A 15261-nucleotide genomic window follows, 5' to 3' on the forward strand; every position below is an offset into this window, starting at 1 on the left:
TTAGATTGGTATGTTTTTGCTTTTGTTCTTGAAGAAGAAAATCGTTTTCAATGGTCTTTGGTCACGCCAGACCTCTGCCTTCGGCAAAACCGGTCTGACCGAATGTCTAATGACTCTTTTGGAATTTTACATGTTGATCTCACAAACTTCATAGATTTATATAAATATGCTGTAAAAATCCGTTTACACTGAGTCCTAGAAAATAAAAAATATGCGCACAATCTTTTGCCAAATATTTATAAATTTTCAAAAACTTTGCATTTCCTAGCGTGAGCACCCTTTCCTTGCAAAAGGCGAGGAAAAAATCCATCTGGCTGACTGCAGTTACCCACACAAAAGCTGGTCATGCACAGATGCATTTGAATTACAAATTCTCTGTGGGTTTGCACTGCTGCACTCTTGACTACTCTTTGAGTTGCACTGACGATGCATTTTGGCGACCGGATGCATCGGCAATGCAATTCTCTGCCCAACTTCGTCTTTGGTGCAGCGCCCGAAAAGAGGCATGGCAAGGTGAGCTCTCTATAGATTGCAGCATTCAGCTATTCACCCGTGTATATCGCTCGCACGCTGAAACTATTTGCTTGCAAACACACACTAACTTTGGTGAAACTATTTGCGTTTTTGGTGCTCACGCATCGCCCCTTGTGGGGCTTGTCTATTTGAGTGTGCCATTAGCCTAGGCTAGACGAAAGTGGAGCTTGCGACTGAGTGAGAATTGCCCACGATTTGCTCAGACATTCTCATCGCGCTCAGCGAACTCATAGACGGAGCCGGACTGCGGTTGTGGTGAAAAACTAACATCATCTTTTCCTCAGCGTCACATACATTGTCACGAAAAAATAGTGTTTGGATCGCTGGGCTCGGGCATGTGTTTTGGGGCAGCGAGTTTGCATAAGTTTTCCTATAGTGCGGCGCTGATCGAGTGCTATTTTCCAGTATAGTTTTGGCGGCGGTCGGTGGCGCTTGGCGCATCAAAAGCGGTGGCAACACGGTACGGTGTGAGTGATAGAAATTGAAAAAATATAGAAATAATAAAATAAATAAAGTAAAAATCGAAAATAGTTCGATATCTCAAATAATCTTCGATTTTCCATTTTTGCAAGGAATTAAAGTTCAAAAAAAAAAAAAATATATGTGTGTTTGTGTAAATGTGTACTCAGCACGAATTCAGAGTAATTGAAATAAAAATCGGAGGAAAGCATGCCTCCGTCAATGCATTTGCCAAAAAATAAAATAAAAATGCATAGTGGTCAACTCAAGTTACAGTTATTTGCAATTGAAAAAAAAAAAAATTAAAAAATTAAAACGGAAAAGTAAAAAATATTTCAGCCTCTTCTTGTGTCTATTAGCACACGCACACTAGTGCGCACTGCGATCGCTTATAAATGGCATCGTCAAAAAAGCTGCTTTGCTTTTCGTCTTTGTTTTTTTTTTTTGTTTTGTTTTTTTTTTTTTGTAAATGAACGGTATTCCTTCGAAATACCAGACGGTTGAGGTCAATGCTAAATTTGTGTGAATAGTGATCATAGCGCCTGCTCAAATTGAATCAGTTTTGTGCTTTTTATTTAAAACCATAGAGTGTTTTACCGAGGAAGCATATTTTTTAGATTGTCGGGATTCCGAATGTAAACGCACACCATAGTTGTGGGCGTGTCAATCGAAGAACTAATAGAACTGTCTGCTGCATATCGACCTACAATTTCTAGCGATCGATGGCGCGTTCGCGGTAATAAAGTGACGGTCGCGCGTTCATTACCCCCGGTAGATAACGAACGGAAAAAATAAAAGTTTAAGCAAACAAATGCCCTCAATCGCAGTTGTGCATCTATATGAACTCACATGGGGCCTGCTGTAAGTATGTACGCATTGCTGTGCTCGTGTTTGTGAGCCACTAACTGAATAATTTGCTTTTGCTGTTTCCATATTTGCTTATGTGTGCAATTGCGAAATATGTTTTGCGGTATGATTTGGAGTTGTTGTAGCGCTTTGAAAGCGCTACATTTTTTGCTGTTACAGCGGTAAGAAAATTGTTGTTATTTATTGTGAGTTTTGTTTTCTGACCGCGTTATTAACTTAAACGCGCGCGCTCTTTACTACGCGCAGCAAATTTTGTGCGAGCGGTAGAGTGTAGCCTATATAGAAGTCTTAGAGTGGGGGGAAAAGTGAACACGTCTGCAGTTTGCATGCGTTAAACACACAGCGCTTTTGGCTGAATGTTCTAAATTTGATTTTGAACTTTTACGGTTCATTGTGCTCAGCTGCCGCCAGTGTGTGTGTGTGTGTATGTGGGAGAGTATGGAAAAGCCAAAATTTAATTGCTGGAGTGAGGAAAAGTATGTGTACTCGTACATAACTATTAACGCCGAGTGCTAAATATTGTGTAACGCAATGCAATGAACTGTGCTGCGCGATAAGTGGCCGCTGCTGACAAACGCATCATAAACTGAAGCCGCGGCAAACGCTACGCATTCTATGCAATTCTACTTCGTTGCGCGCCTCGTCGTGTGTACATGCTCGTGTATAGACGCGCGCGCTTTGAAACTGCGAAACGACAGCGATATGGTTGGCGCTTGGTGGGTGGTTACTGGAGGGGCGCGAGCGCGCGGTGACTGTTCGTGCGCCGTCTGAGTAATTGACTGCGCGCCACGTTAGCTACTGTAGCAATTCAGCGATGGCGATGCGCGGTGCACTTACACATGTTCGGCGTGGAACGCGCACGTACGCTGCGTGTGAGCGCTGCACTGCCGTATTTGTGTGTTACTCAACAGCCTGTTTTAGCAGTGCGTTCTCTTTTTATTGCTCTTTATATTTATTCTGTTTGTGCATTGAATATGTGTGAGTTGTATTTTTTGTTCTTTTCCTTTGCATTAGTATTTCTCATTGCGCTGAGGTGAAGAAACTTTTTGGGTTTAATAACACTGGACAAGGTTATTAGATAAAAAATAAAAATCGTGAGCAGGAAGAGGCGAATGACAGCGGCGGCAGCGATTGCAACTGCAGGCTTTTCGGTAATCCATTCGGCTTTAACACACATCGGCGAGAATGGAGTAGAGCGTGCAGTACTGAGTATTACAATCGTCCGTTGGCCTGTGCCTTCTTCCCCTCGTAACTATTGCCGCATACTGGATTCGCTCTAAGTGCTTACAGAGATGTTGTTGATCTCAACTGCTGGTTATCACCCCCGCTGCCTTACGTAAATGAAGTAAATTTTTTCGTATTTCCTTATTTCGCAAACAGCTTGATTGACTATATTCCGATATGTTCAATGTCGCTTCACTTCCCCAGCAATCGGCGTCATACTGGTTACCGTTGCTGTTGTTGTTACATTGAACTGTATAGCGCGCATGTTGAACTGTACCCTCGCGAAATCAGTTTTTATGCCATTGACTTATCGGCGCATGCGGCGCTCGAGTTTAGAACCCCATTGATCTTCTCGGAATGCTAATTGATGCGAATCGCAAATCGAAGGTGAATGTGACGTGATGAATTAAGCAGTGGAGCGCTCCACCTCTCATTCATATATAATGTGTTCATTTTTATCTCAAAATTCGAAAATTAATGAAATAGAAAGTGGGTTCTGAGGGAATATTATGGATTAATGACAAGCTTATGTACCTTTAAAAATGAAAAAAAAAAGAAACAAACGTTAACTCCGGCTGCACCGAGGCTAATATACCCTTCACAGGTGCATTTCTTTTAGTAACTATGTGCCCAGTTTGTATGGAAGCTGTATGCTATAGTAATCCGATCTAAACAATTTTTTCTGAGAATATGTTATTACCTTAATTAGTAATCCATGTTAAATTTCGAGAAGATACCACGTCAAATGCGAAAGTTTTCCATACAACAACTTGATTCCGATCGTTCAGTTTGTATGCCAGCTATATGCTATAGTGGTCCGAATGGCAAGAATGATTGTATTTAAAGTCAAGAGACTCGATCTCAGGGTCTCTACTTATTGTTTAAAGCAATACAAGTATGTTTTCCTTTCAAGACATATTCTGGCCTTGACATGATAGTGTCTACTCGAAGAGTCAACAACAAAAACAAGTGAGGTAACAATAAAACTGACACATTTCTTTCGAATCCTTCGAGTCGTTACCTCATTACATTGCTTTTTATGGACTTTCATTTATTGGGCCATCGATATTGGATACTTTCATATGTACGTATATACATATGATTATTATATATATACATATGTATATATCGTTGTGAAGATTTGTGTTCATTTTATTTGGCCTTTGTGACACTTGCACAGATCTGGGTTTTGTGTTTAGTGGGTTAGCAGCACAACGAAAGCGGAAAGCGAGTAGCAGTAGACGCGCTCGTGGCGGGTGTCATTACAAAGTCGCCGCATTTATGTAAAACGTAAATTGAGATGCGATGACGGCATACCTTAATTCGATGCGACCAGTCGTCAGCCCTTCTGGTCAACGCTGTAGTCGTACAACTCCACCAGCTGTTTGACCAGCCATTTGGCTAAGTCGCCCGATGGATATGCAGAGTCCCACCGGCAAGGGGTTCCGTGGTGCTGTTACAGCTGGTGGCGGCAAGAAAACCGACAAGCAGCCACTTCAGCCACAACAGCTTACGAGCGACGTCATCGTAACAGTGTGTGACGACACTCATGACCAACTGACTGACTGGCTCGAAATGCAGTTGGAAAGCGCATAAAAATAACAGTCGGCAATAAAAAATCAGAAAGCAGCGCTGTGGACTACAGGAAACAAAAGCAAAAATAAAACAACGCTGCAGCAATGTGCCAATGTCAAAGCCAATATGAATTGCTGCACAGACCTCCGATGGCCGGGTAGAACTCTAGTCTAGTAGTTGTAATTGCCCGTGCGCTTTGTTTCCTGCTTCTTAATTTCTTCGTTTCCTCGTTTTCCAAGCTAATGCCGTTGTTTTCCTGTGTGAACGATGAGTCCGCAGCAACTCAATGACGTGAGTGGACAGCGGGGCGAACTGATGTTACTCAAAATTTGAGCTGCAATATGGGCAAAGGATGGAAAAATGCATAAAGGGGCTCTATGCAATTTGGCAGAATATGTTCGTAAATTCGAATGTACTTTACTGTGAGCAAAGGCACAATTTCAATATTGAAACAAAAATATTACACTAATTCCTATGCCCATCGACCAAAATCCGTCAGAAAATTTCTAATAAAACCCTGAAGACATTCTTCCATGAAATACCTGCAAGGTGACTATCTAAATAGTGACATGACATGAGTATAGTGTCTACTCGAAGACATGAAGAAAATATGTATATGGTAACAATGGACAAGCATCCGAACTTATGCCGAATTTTAATACTTTTATTTATATTCTATGGTCCAAAGAAATATTTTTTCACTTAAATTTTATTGCGAAAATGCATGACGGTGCGACTCACATAGCGGAGTTTCTGCCTCGTTGCCTACGACGACACCATCGACTGGCAATGAAAATTTTCCGCAGGCACCGGCAAAAATTCCCGCTCGCTCCACCGCAGATTCCGTCCACACACAAGGGCCATTCGGCGCCTATCGGCAGGCAAAACAACAGTAACAACAGCCAGCCACAAGCGACAATTGCTGGCACTGCATTAGTTGCATGTGCATGTGATTTTATGCATTTCGTTGCAAGTGAGTAAACGAAGGGCCAGTGTGCTACATATACCAGCGCACTTCCAACCACATGGATATGAGTCGGAGTTGCGGCTGTGCTTGTGCATGGGCCTTTGTTTATTGTGAGTTGTGTGCGGTTGAGTGTGGCTAAATGTGGTTGGCCTTGGAATCCGTTTCCGAGAATACCAGCATAGCAGCGCCGCCATGCCTCTGCGAGCAGAAGCTGCGACTGCGATGGCAGCCATGCGGCACACCATGCGCTTGTTGCATGCACACCGCATGCACTCGGCTAAGTCTGGGTGAATCGTGCTATGTGAATTTCTATGCACCATACTGGCGGATCGCTTGCATCGGCTCACATGCATATGACACGTCCTTGAACGGCATTAATGGAGCTGCCACTGCTGCCACCATTCGCGTTGCTGCGCGTGTTTTATTATTGTTGCCCGTGCAGCCCCCACAGCAGTCAGTGTGGAGATGACAAGCAGTTGAGGCCAACGATGATTTCGATTATGCGAGTAATCAGCAGGCCCTCGTGAGTCGTTGTGGGTAAACAATGTTCTTTGAGGCGCAACAGTTGCTCCAAACACCGCACGCCACAGAGCCCACAATCAACGCACATTCCAGTACTACGTTTTCCATATGTACATACGAGTATATTTGCCTGTTTGTGAGCTAAAAAGTTTCACTTGCATTGATTCGGCTGTCCCTTCGTCACTTGCAGCCGACGCGTCGGGTTTTATTTGCTTTGTCTATCTATTTGTCGGACGGCCAAGTCTCTTTCCAGTTACGTTGCGCCATTCTATCAAGCTCACAAACTAGTTTGCCGGCATGTCTGTTTGTGAATACATACATACCTACACACTCGTGTGGACATATTTTCTTTGTTTAGCTTAGCAGCGGAGCGCTTCAGTGGCAAAGCCGAGCTCGACGACATTTTAAACGAGTCAATTAGAGATCAAGGCCAGCCCAACGGAAATGCCCTATGGGAATATATGGTATATGGTGCACTGCGACGCAGTTGCTGCCCTATTGGCTATCGCAAATTACACATATACATATATGCGAATGTATGTGGTGCTCGCTTTATTGCTACTCGCTATGTGGCTTCTAAGCTTCTGTGGCAAATACTTGTTTTTACTTTTCTATTTCATTGCTTCCCATGCATTTTGCTCGCTCGCCATCGTCCCGCTGCCACTGTGATGTGTGTTCGTGCACTGTTTATTAACTGTAAATAGCAGCTAATTGCGCTCACTTCCTTCGACTCTGGGTATCGTATGGTCCGAGAAGCCATACGGTCGCATTGACCCCGTTCCTCAACAACAAGGATGGCGACAAAAAGTGCATGTGAACTGAATATGCGTACACGAGGGCGCTTATGGTGGGAGTATCCCTTCAATAGCCACCTCGATTGCTGATCGCTTTCATTCTCCGCTTTTTGTGGCAACTTAATGTTTCAAATGAATTCATTATTTCTTGGTAGACGTTGTCGATCATTAATCGATTAATTCGTTTTTGGTTTCCCCCTCTTTTCTTTATGCATTCTGTTCCCTTCTTTCTCATCTAATATTCCCTTATTTTGCAGTTGACAGTTGACGCACAAAGCTTCCTTTATTAATGACTTCGCGTTTATTTGAACGTTGTTTTCGTTTTCCTTTCCTTTTTATTTCTTCAAATTGATTTGTTTATTTTCCGTCTGAAATACAAAACCTTGAAAAATTATTAGCACCAACTATTTTTGCCACATGTCTGTGTGGATAAGTGGCTGCTGATCGGCCGATCCCATATTCATACACCAAGGTACACATGTGCACTCGCATACTAGCTTTTGTGCAAACAACCACAGACACATCTGTGTATATGTATGTGTATATGTATATATATTCAATGCAATAAAATGCATTACACAGGCTCCGCATACTCACACTCACGGGTACGGATTGGCGAGCAAACCAAATGTTCGCGAAGTTTACCGAAAGTCAAGATCACAAACCCAGTCGGAACTGTGGCAAGATAACTGTTAAAGATTTTACCTTATCTAATAACTGGGAATGCGGAAGTTTATATCAGCGGTGATTTCGAAAGTGTCAATTTCAATATCTTTTCTAACTTTGAATACTTTTTTAACTAGACAACTCTGCCAGGAAAGATAGCTCCAGAGCTTCGTATTCACAAACCGTCGCTGATTGTATTTTTAACGCTAGATTATATTATTTGAGCTCTTAGGTTCAATACGTGAAGCTTTGAAAATCGGCAGAAGAGGTTTAAACCATTTTAAAACCCAACAACTGGGGTCTCTTGTAGAAAAAGTCTTTAATGAATCATGGAAGAATTTTCGCCTACATTTTCTTGCAGAGCCATAGTAGGAACTTAATGCAACTCATAGAGTGTGTAGCTGCGCTGACTGGTTAACCATAAAGCCCTGCAGCTGCCCGTTGCCCGTCTGACCTACGCGGATGTACTATACATATATATGTGTGCGGTTTTTGAAGCAGAATATTCTTGTTTCTGTATTCATAGTCGGCCGTAAGATTTATTTCAAAACTCTGTGCTCACTTACACTCTTTACATATGTATTTACATACTTATGTACATTGCAAATACGAGTATATGTAGGCAACTGCTTTGCTGGTCGCATCTAGTCAGTTCCATGAGTGTTGAAGCGATAGTGTCTGGGTTTGTGGCACAGTGGCATTGGCAATGGCATTCGTGATGACTAGAGTGGCTCTATGCGTACGACGCACAGGCACGTCGCCTGACATTTGTACGCATTTCCTCCGCTCTCCCCTCCTATCCCCACGCACGCCCATGGTCACACCGTTGTTGGTGTCATTTATTTACATTCCACTCTTTCTCTATTTCTATGTTGATAAGAGTTGTTGTTGTGTAGTTTGTGCCTTCCGCCGGTTTATTTGCCGGCTATTCTGCTATTCTTGTGTTTACTCCTTCTCCTTTGCTCCTATTTTTGTGTTGACTCTTCTGCAATATTTACGACTGCATTCGGTGCAGCTTTGCGTCTAGGCGTGACAGCGCAGCTGCAGCGCTGCAAACGTTGGCTGTGACCGAGGATGTAGTTGCCGCCGTTGCAGCAGGAATGCAGAAAAATGTGTTAGTGGAGTAGTTGGCATTACGTCACCGCTTTTATGGCACACATACACATACAGTTATAGATGAATGTATACAATATGTTTGCACGCGCGCTTGTCGTGTCGTCATATGGCCAGTCTGGGTCTGCTCTACTGGCACTGACACGGTTTTGGCCTCTGTCTTGATCTCGGTCTAGCTGGCAGTTTCCAGCTGCGCACCTATGACTTTCCTCTTGGGGGAGTCCACACTCTGTTCTCGTCTTGTAGCCCCTTTCGTAGTTGGATTCCGCAGTAGCTGGATTGTCGTTGCTGCATCCACTCCCTTCTCTCTATTGTTGCCATTGCTGTTTGGTCTCCCGGCTGATTGTCTTGCCAGACCAGCTTTGCTGTGCCATGCTATGAGTTTATGTGCATGCTTAAGCTACTGTTGGCTGCCGTGTGTTGCACTTACATATGTTGCATGCAGCAAATGTAACATAGAATAGTCGCACAGAACGCCAATTGGCAGCGTGATTCTTATTTAAGTGGATTTTGTCGTTCCACAATTGCACCTACATGGACTTATTTGCACCATGTGTAGACAACAACGGACATAACATATTTACGCAATTGATAAAGTGAAAGAGTGTTGGAGGTGATTGCTGACACCTCTTTCGAATGGAGGGGAGTGCGCTTGTTTATTAGTCTCTTATCGGATGGTGCTGAGATGAATTACATACATATGGTGGCAAGCTTTTATGTATATACAAATGTATTTGTTATATCAGTCAAAGTTAAATTGAATGGATATGACTTGTACTTGCAACTAACGTCGTTTTTGTCATTGTTACGGTAAACGAAAGCGAAAGCGAATGCAAGAACATTCATCTATTCACACCTCGTTCGAATACTAAGAAGTAGAGCTACGTCTGTATACTTAAAGCCTATTTGTTATTTCGTGACGTTTTGTCGCATTATGTGAAAACAACAGTAAATTTTTCAAAAATAAAGCTTTTTTAATTTGTGTTTAACGGAAAAACTTTCAAAAAAGGCCTTGGATGCAAAATACTCCAAAACCACAAACCAATTGATCGATTCACTTAATCATTTTGAGTACTTTGAAATATTCTGATTTAAATCTTGCTTACAGATTCTTCGTATTCTCCATTTTTGCGCTTTTAACTATCAAATGAAGTTTGACTTTTATAAGTACTTACCCGTTATGTGATCCTGAGCTGGTTGAGGTTACCTTATGTGTGTGTTAGGGCTGTACTTAGATATTAGATGTATATGGATGTATATTTTATGAGCTATGGCGTTAGAGGTTTAACAAATCGCTTGTTCTTCACAAGCGAAGGCAAAACAACAATAAATACTAACAAGAAGAACCTGAGCTGTTGCGTTGTAAAGCAATAAGCAAAAACAAAAATACTGAAGGAGCCTTCAAATGCTTCACACTGTCCAATTTACGTCCCGTTTCGCATTGCGTTTCCGCTTTGTAGAGTCGCTTTTTCGATACAACCAGTCGGACTGCTATCTGCTACCGAAGATTCGGAAAGCTGTATAAAATTTTGCCAAAAAATGTGTAGCCCCGGCGTTTAGTGTCCACCTCCTCCGGGCGTCGAAAGTCAGAAGCTTTCACTTAGCAATCGGTCGTTTAATTATACTATTGCGGTTCTTAGAATTACTTTTTTTAACGAATACCGTTGCAACATTCACATTTTTCGCTTCTCATGGTTTCCGTCGCCGATGTTGCTGCACGAAATAAATGTGTCGAACTGAGGAAGAAAATTTACAACGGACGAAATGCGAGTCGAGTATCTGCAGCGCAACGCATCTACTGACTAACTGGCTGAGTGCGGCTGGTCTTTCGCCTCCCTGACTAAATGGCGTACTGACTAACGGCGCTGGCTTCAAGTGGATACACGCACGCACGGATAAACGGACGAAAAAGTGTACGAAAGAACGAAAGAGTATAATAAAGCGCCGCCGCTTGAGAGAAATAGCAAAGACCGTGAACCAGAAAAAGGGAGTACGCGATCACCAATTGCGAAGTTAAATGGTGTAAAAAATCGCAAATGAAAAGTGAAAACCAAATTGATAATAAAAAGTGGCTGAAGCAACCAGAAAGAGACGACAAAGTCTCAGGGAAGTGGCAATAAAGAAGAAGTGCAAAAAAATAAAACAAAAAAGAAAAACACAAAACAAACGAAAAGCCACAGAAATGCGCTGCGGATGGGGGTAGGGATGACTCAAATGTCCTTCTACACACACACAGACTCATACACACTTGTGCGCTAATAAATGCAGCCCGACAGTGAAGATCAAGAAGCACTGCACAAACTTTCAGCTGCAGTGACAACGCCGCGACGTGGCTCGACACGCTGGAGTCATAAGATCGGGAGAGTGTGCGAAGAACTGATATGCTAAATACGAAACGGACGGATTAATAAAGATATGTGCGTGATGAAATCTAGGCACAAAGGGAAGATGATAAAACTAAAGTTTCCAACCGAACTCATTAGCGAATTGAAGTCGTTGTTGTAATAAGTAGAAGGGTGGCTGCTAAATCAGTCGATTACTGGCACAGAATTCGCTGCTGTCCATTACATATGTACATTCATATATTAATGCTAAACAACTAGCGCGTATTCTTATTTTATATTATTTGCAGTCTTTTGTGGAATTCCCAACCACTGATTGGTTTAGCGGTTTGTTAAAGAGTAACTTGGTAACTGCGATTCCATGATAACGGCTCACATTAGTTTAATGCAAGTATCAACAAAATATTTAGCTTTGTTTCTCAACTAACGAGCAAAGCCCGCTTTCAGCATCTAAAAAATTCGGGAACTCTGTAACGCAATACCTAATGACAATATCGCACAATATTTTGGAGGTAGACATTAGGGAAACAACCTAGACTTGGGTTTTGAAGGCTCCTTCGCATTTCTCATTTATCATTCCGTATTTTACTATTCAACACTGATTCATTATTTAAATACTTTTAGCTTCACTCTTTCTGTTTGCATTAATTGAGAGTTTTTCAAGTCCTTAACTAATAATTAGACCATTAAATGCCTTAGTTGGTGTAAAACAAATGATTTCACTTTTAATTTTGCTTTTTTTGTAAAACAAAAATAATGATATTCCTTTTTTAATTAAATGGTGTTCACATTAAAACCGTCGACGTTGTAAAGGGCATGTACTTACACTGTACTATGTATGGGTTGCACTACGTAATGAGCAAAATTTTGTTGAAATATTTTGGCAATTTGTGTTCCATTTTTGTCATTCAAGTTCAATGTGGCCGAGGATAAATGTTTCTGGGCGCACTTTTTTAAAATAATTTTTCACTATTTATTTTTTTATTTTTTTTAGTAAATTCACTTGATACGTCGTTCAATGTTTGTATCCTTTGCTTTGGATTTAGTTGAGTTCAATTCTGGTTGTTTCACCGACGATTGTCTAATATTGATTTATATAACCGTTTAATTAGATCACAATTGCTTGAAGTTTTGGACTTTCTCGGGAGCGTTTGTTTTGCTTTCCGAGTTCCTTCCGTTTTGTTGCGCGTCTAAATTTGTTGTGTGGCGAAAAAGTATTCCGTTTCTTGCGTAAAATTTTATATCCGCAAGTCCACTTGCGTGCGCTCACTTAGCTAGTAAGCTAAGCGCCAAGCGTATCAGTACTTGAGCGTGTATGTATCTAAGTATATAGGCGTGTGCACTTGTGTTGGTGAACGCTGTAGGACTGCGCGTATGCTTGTAATTTACGTTCGGCCTGGGCGCACTAAACTGACGCGAATGCGTTTAGCTCACTAACTTTTTAGTTACAGAACCTTTACTGTGCGCCGACCGAATTAAAAAACTCAACTGAATTCGCAAAAAGCGCAGTCAGCCTGTCCAATTGATTCGGAGAGTTTCCTGCTTTTCGTCGCTGTCGCATTGACGGTCGCTGACGACGTCCCCTTAGCCACTGCCTGGCTTCGTTTCTGCTGCCGCTGTTGCCATTGCAGTTATCTGTGAGTGTTACAGCTGTTATTATTGTAATCGTTGTTGTTGTTGTTGTTGCATATTCCAATATTTTTTTTAGGCGAATTTGCACATTTTTGTTTTGATATTGTTTGCTTGTGTGTACGTGTTCTTGAGGTTTGGCACGCTGCGACGCAGCCGCGTGTGTATGTGTGCAAAAAAATCGGTTAACGCTCTCGACATTAGGGAAAATAGCTTCGCACACCGCGGGGAAAGTACCTATGCCCACCACAAGTGCAGCGATGAAAAAGCAGCAGAGTATCTAGACTACTTTCGACGAAATCGCGAGAGACCGCTTGAAGACCGCAGCAGCATGTACACGTACACGCTTACACTCCATGTTGCGCAGCACGGGCGATCGCAGCTTTGCAACACTACCCAAGGCAGCGCTAATGCTGCAGCTCAATTACATCAAATGTATGGGCATTTGATGAGACAGTGCTTTCAAGATTCTCCGGTTCAGTTACCCAAAATCGAAATGCACCCCATATGTGCGCTCCTTCATCTCCATGCTTGCTAAATACATACATACATACATATGTCTAATTCGCGATGGCGTATACCAATTTGTGTGGCTCCGCCCGTTTGTGACTTGAGCTTCGTTAAGTGCAGCGGCCAATTTTCGACTTAGTGAGAGTCGCACTGTAAAGCCCAAAATGATTCCCTTTGCCAACGCAGTCGACTTCACCGAATTCGGCGCGTTGATCGCTTGCATTGCTGAGTTGGCGAATTTGTAGTCACAACAATAGCCGCACAGTCTGACATTAACCCCTGCAGCGGCCGACGACACGACGGCGACGAAAGAGTTTGCTGCATGCTTCGGAGCGCCGCACCGGTCACACCTCGCCGCCTGTGTGTCGAGCTTTTGCAGTGAATGCGCCGAGGCCTATATACTCGTATTGACACATATGTACTGCAGTAAATAGCAACAAAGCAAACGTCACAAAAACGCACTCAGAAAAGCTATGGAAACCGAATTAGCAGCGAAGCAGAGTGTAAAACGCATGCGAAGGCAGCATTTTTGGCAAAATGCACGATCTCATACTTGCAAACACATGTGAGTACACTTACATTTACAAAGTAGACTGCACACGCACACATGTGTGCTGGAAGAGCAGATTCGCACTCACCAAATGCCAGCGATTACATGCCTACCAATAGGCTTGTGAGGCAACCATATGTTTTGACACTTGCAATGTATGCGTGTGTGTGCGATCGTGTAGGCCACTCGGCTGCACGAATACACACCAAGGGCGGCCGTAATTCGGATGTTTTTCGGCTGCGGTGCAGTGAAGCACAGCGTCGAGCATTTGATCTTGTGTTCCATGTGCTCATGAGCGGGAGAAGTTGTCTTGTTTTCTGCCGAAATTTGCTGTAATTTGTGCTACAGCGATTCAGAGTACAAGTTAGAAGGTGGACACTGACGCCAGGGTTGAGATTGTAAGAGCCCGTTCATCTCCAGAGGGAAAATATTTTATGAAGGGGAGAGAGTATGCGATGACTACAGATGCTCGAGAAACTCTTTCTGAACACCACGGCCTGTTTTTAGAAAATATACTGAAATTTTCGCATGGCTCAGGCTCAACTAAAAGCGTCTACATTGAACGACTGGAATTTATTTTTTTCTAATAACTTATAATGACATTTGAAGCTATGCGAGAGGTTCCATCATTATTTTGAGGAATATGTAATAACATTAGTTAGAGAATAATGGGTTTGTTGCGCCGAATATAGACGAATTTGTAGTCGGACGAAACTTCAGTCTTAAATGGTCCAGTTATACCACATAATTTGTAGCGTATTTTTTTAAGCAATTGAAATAGAAAAATCCGAAAAGCGTATATTTTTAGCAGGCATATATATGTTCGTGTCATGATTCGTTGGACAGTGGGTGGGATAATCGGTCGAACACATTACAAATTGAGTAGGCGAAGGCGTGCGTGAATGCTCCAAGATCAATAACACATCATTTACCTACGTTCGCCCGTGTGCCGAGTGATCGAGATTTTCGCGAACTCGCTTTTCTTATTTTGGTCGATGTTTATACATTTCGGGTCGGTTCTGGCTGATCGTGGTCATTGTTGTTGCTGCTGCTGCTGCTCCTAGCGCCGCTGCTGTGCCTGTTTGCCACTGGGAACCTTATAAACACTTTACAAAATTTGTCTATAAAAATATTATTTTCGTTTGCGCCGAGGGTTCAATGACCGCGCCAACTCGTGCGATTCACAATGATTTCATGATTTCAATTTCACTTCTACACATTCCACATCTCGTACTGCCTCTGTTGCTTTTGTTTGTTGTTGCCGTTGTTATTGCAGTTATTTGTTGTGTGTTCTTATTTTGCATTCATATCTACATATGTATGTGCGTATGTTGGTTTTGTAGCTGTTCGGTGCTAATTCATACTGGTTCGCAGTCAGCCACATGTGGCGTCATTTCGCTGAGCGGCTGTGAGCTATTCAGCGCTACATTCATGTTCCAGAAAAATGACAAATGATTGTTAATTGTCAGGTTAAATTGTTAGCAAATGAAAGTGTGGGCAAAGTGGTAA

At 42.4% G+C, this 15261-nt stretch overlaps 1 protein-coding gene across 5 annotated transcripts in view; it reads right to left on the minus strand.

Annotated features, from left to right (window-relative positions):
• LOC108964938 (broad-complex core protein isoforms 1/2/3/4/5) overlaps positions 1–12523 on the minus strand; it is a 61261-nt gene extending 48738 nt beyond the window's left edge. For all 5 annotated transcript variants that reach the window (XR_001993061.1, XM_018926984.1, XM_018926981.1 and 2 more), the window contains exon 1: positions 11890–12523. The gene's annotated coding sequence lies outside the window, so the exon portion shown is untranslated. The remainder of the gene's footprint in view (positions 1–11889) is intronic.
• Between the last annotated feature and the right edge of the window lie 2738 nt (positions 12524–15261).

Source organism: Bactrocera latifrons, unplaced genomic scaffold (genome assembly GCF_001853355.1).
Source record: "Bactrocera latifrons isolate USDA-ARS-PBARC rearing strain unplaced genomic scaffold, ASM185335v1 scaffold_130, whole genome shotgun sequence".
Classification (NCBI taxonomy): Eukaryota; Metazoa; Arthropoda; class Insecta; order Diptera; family Tephritidae; genus Bactrocera; species Bactrocera latifrons.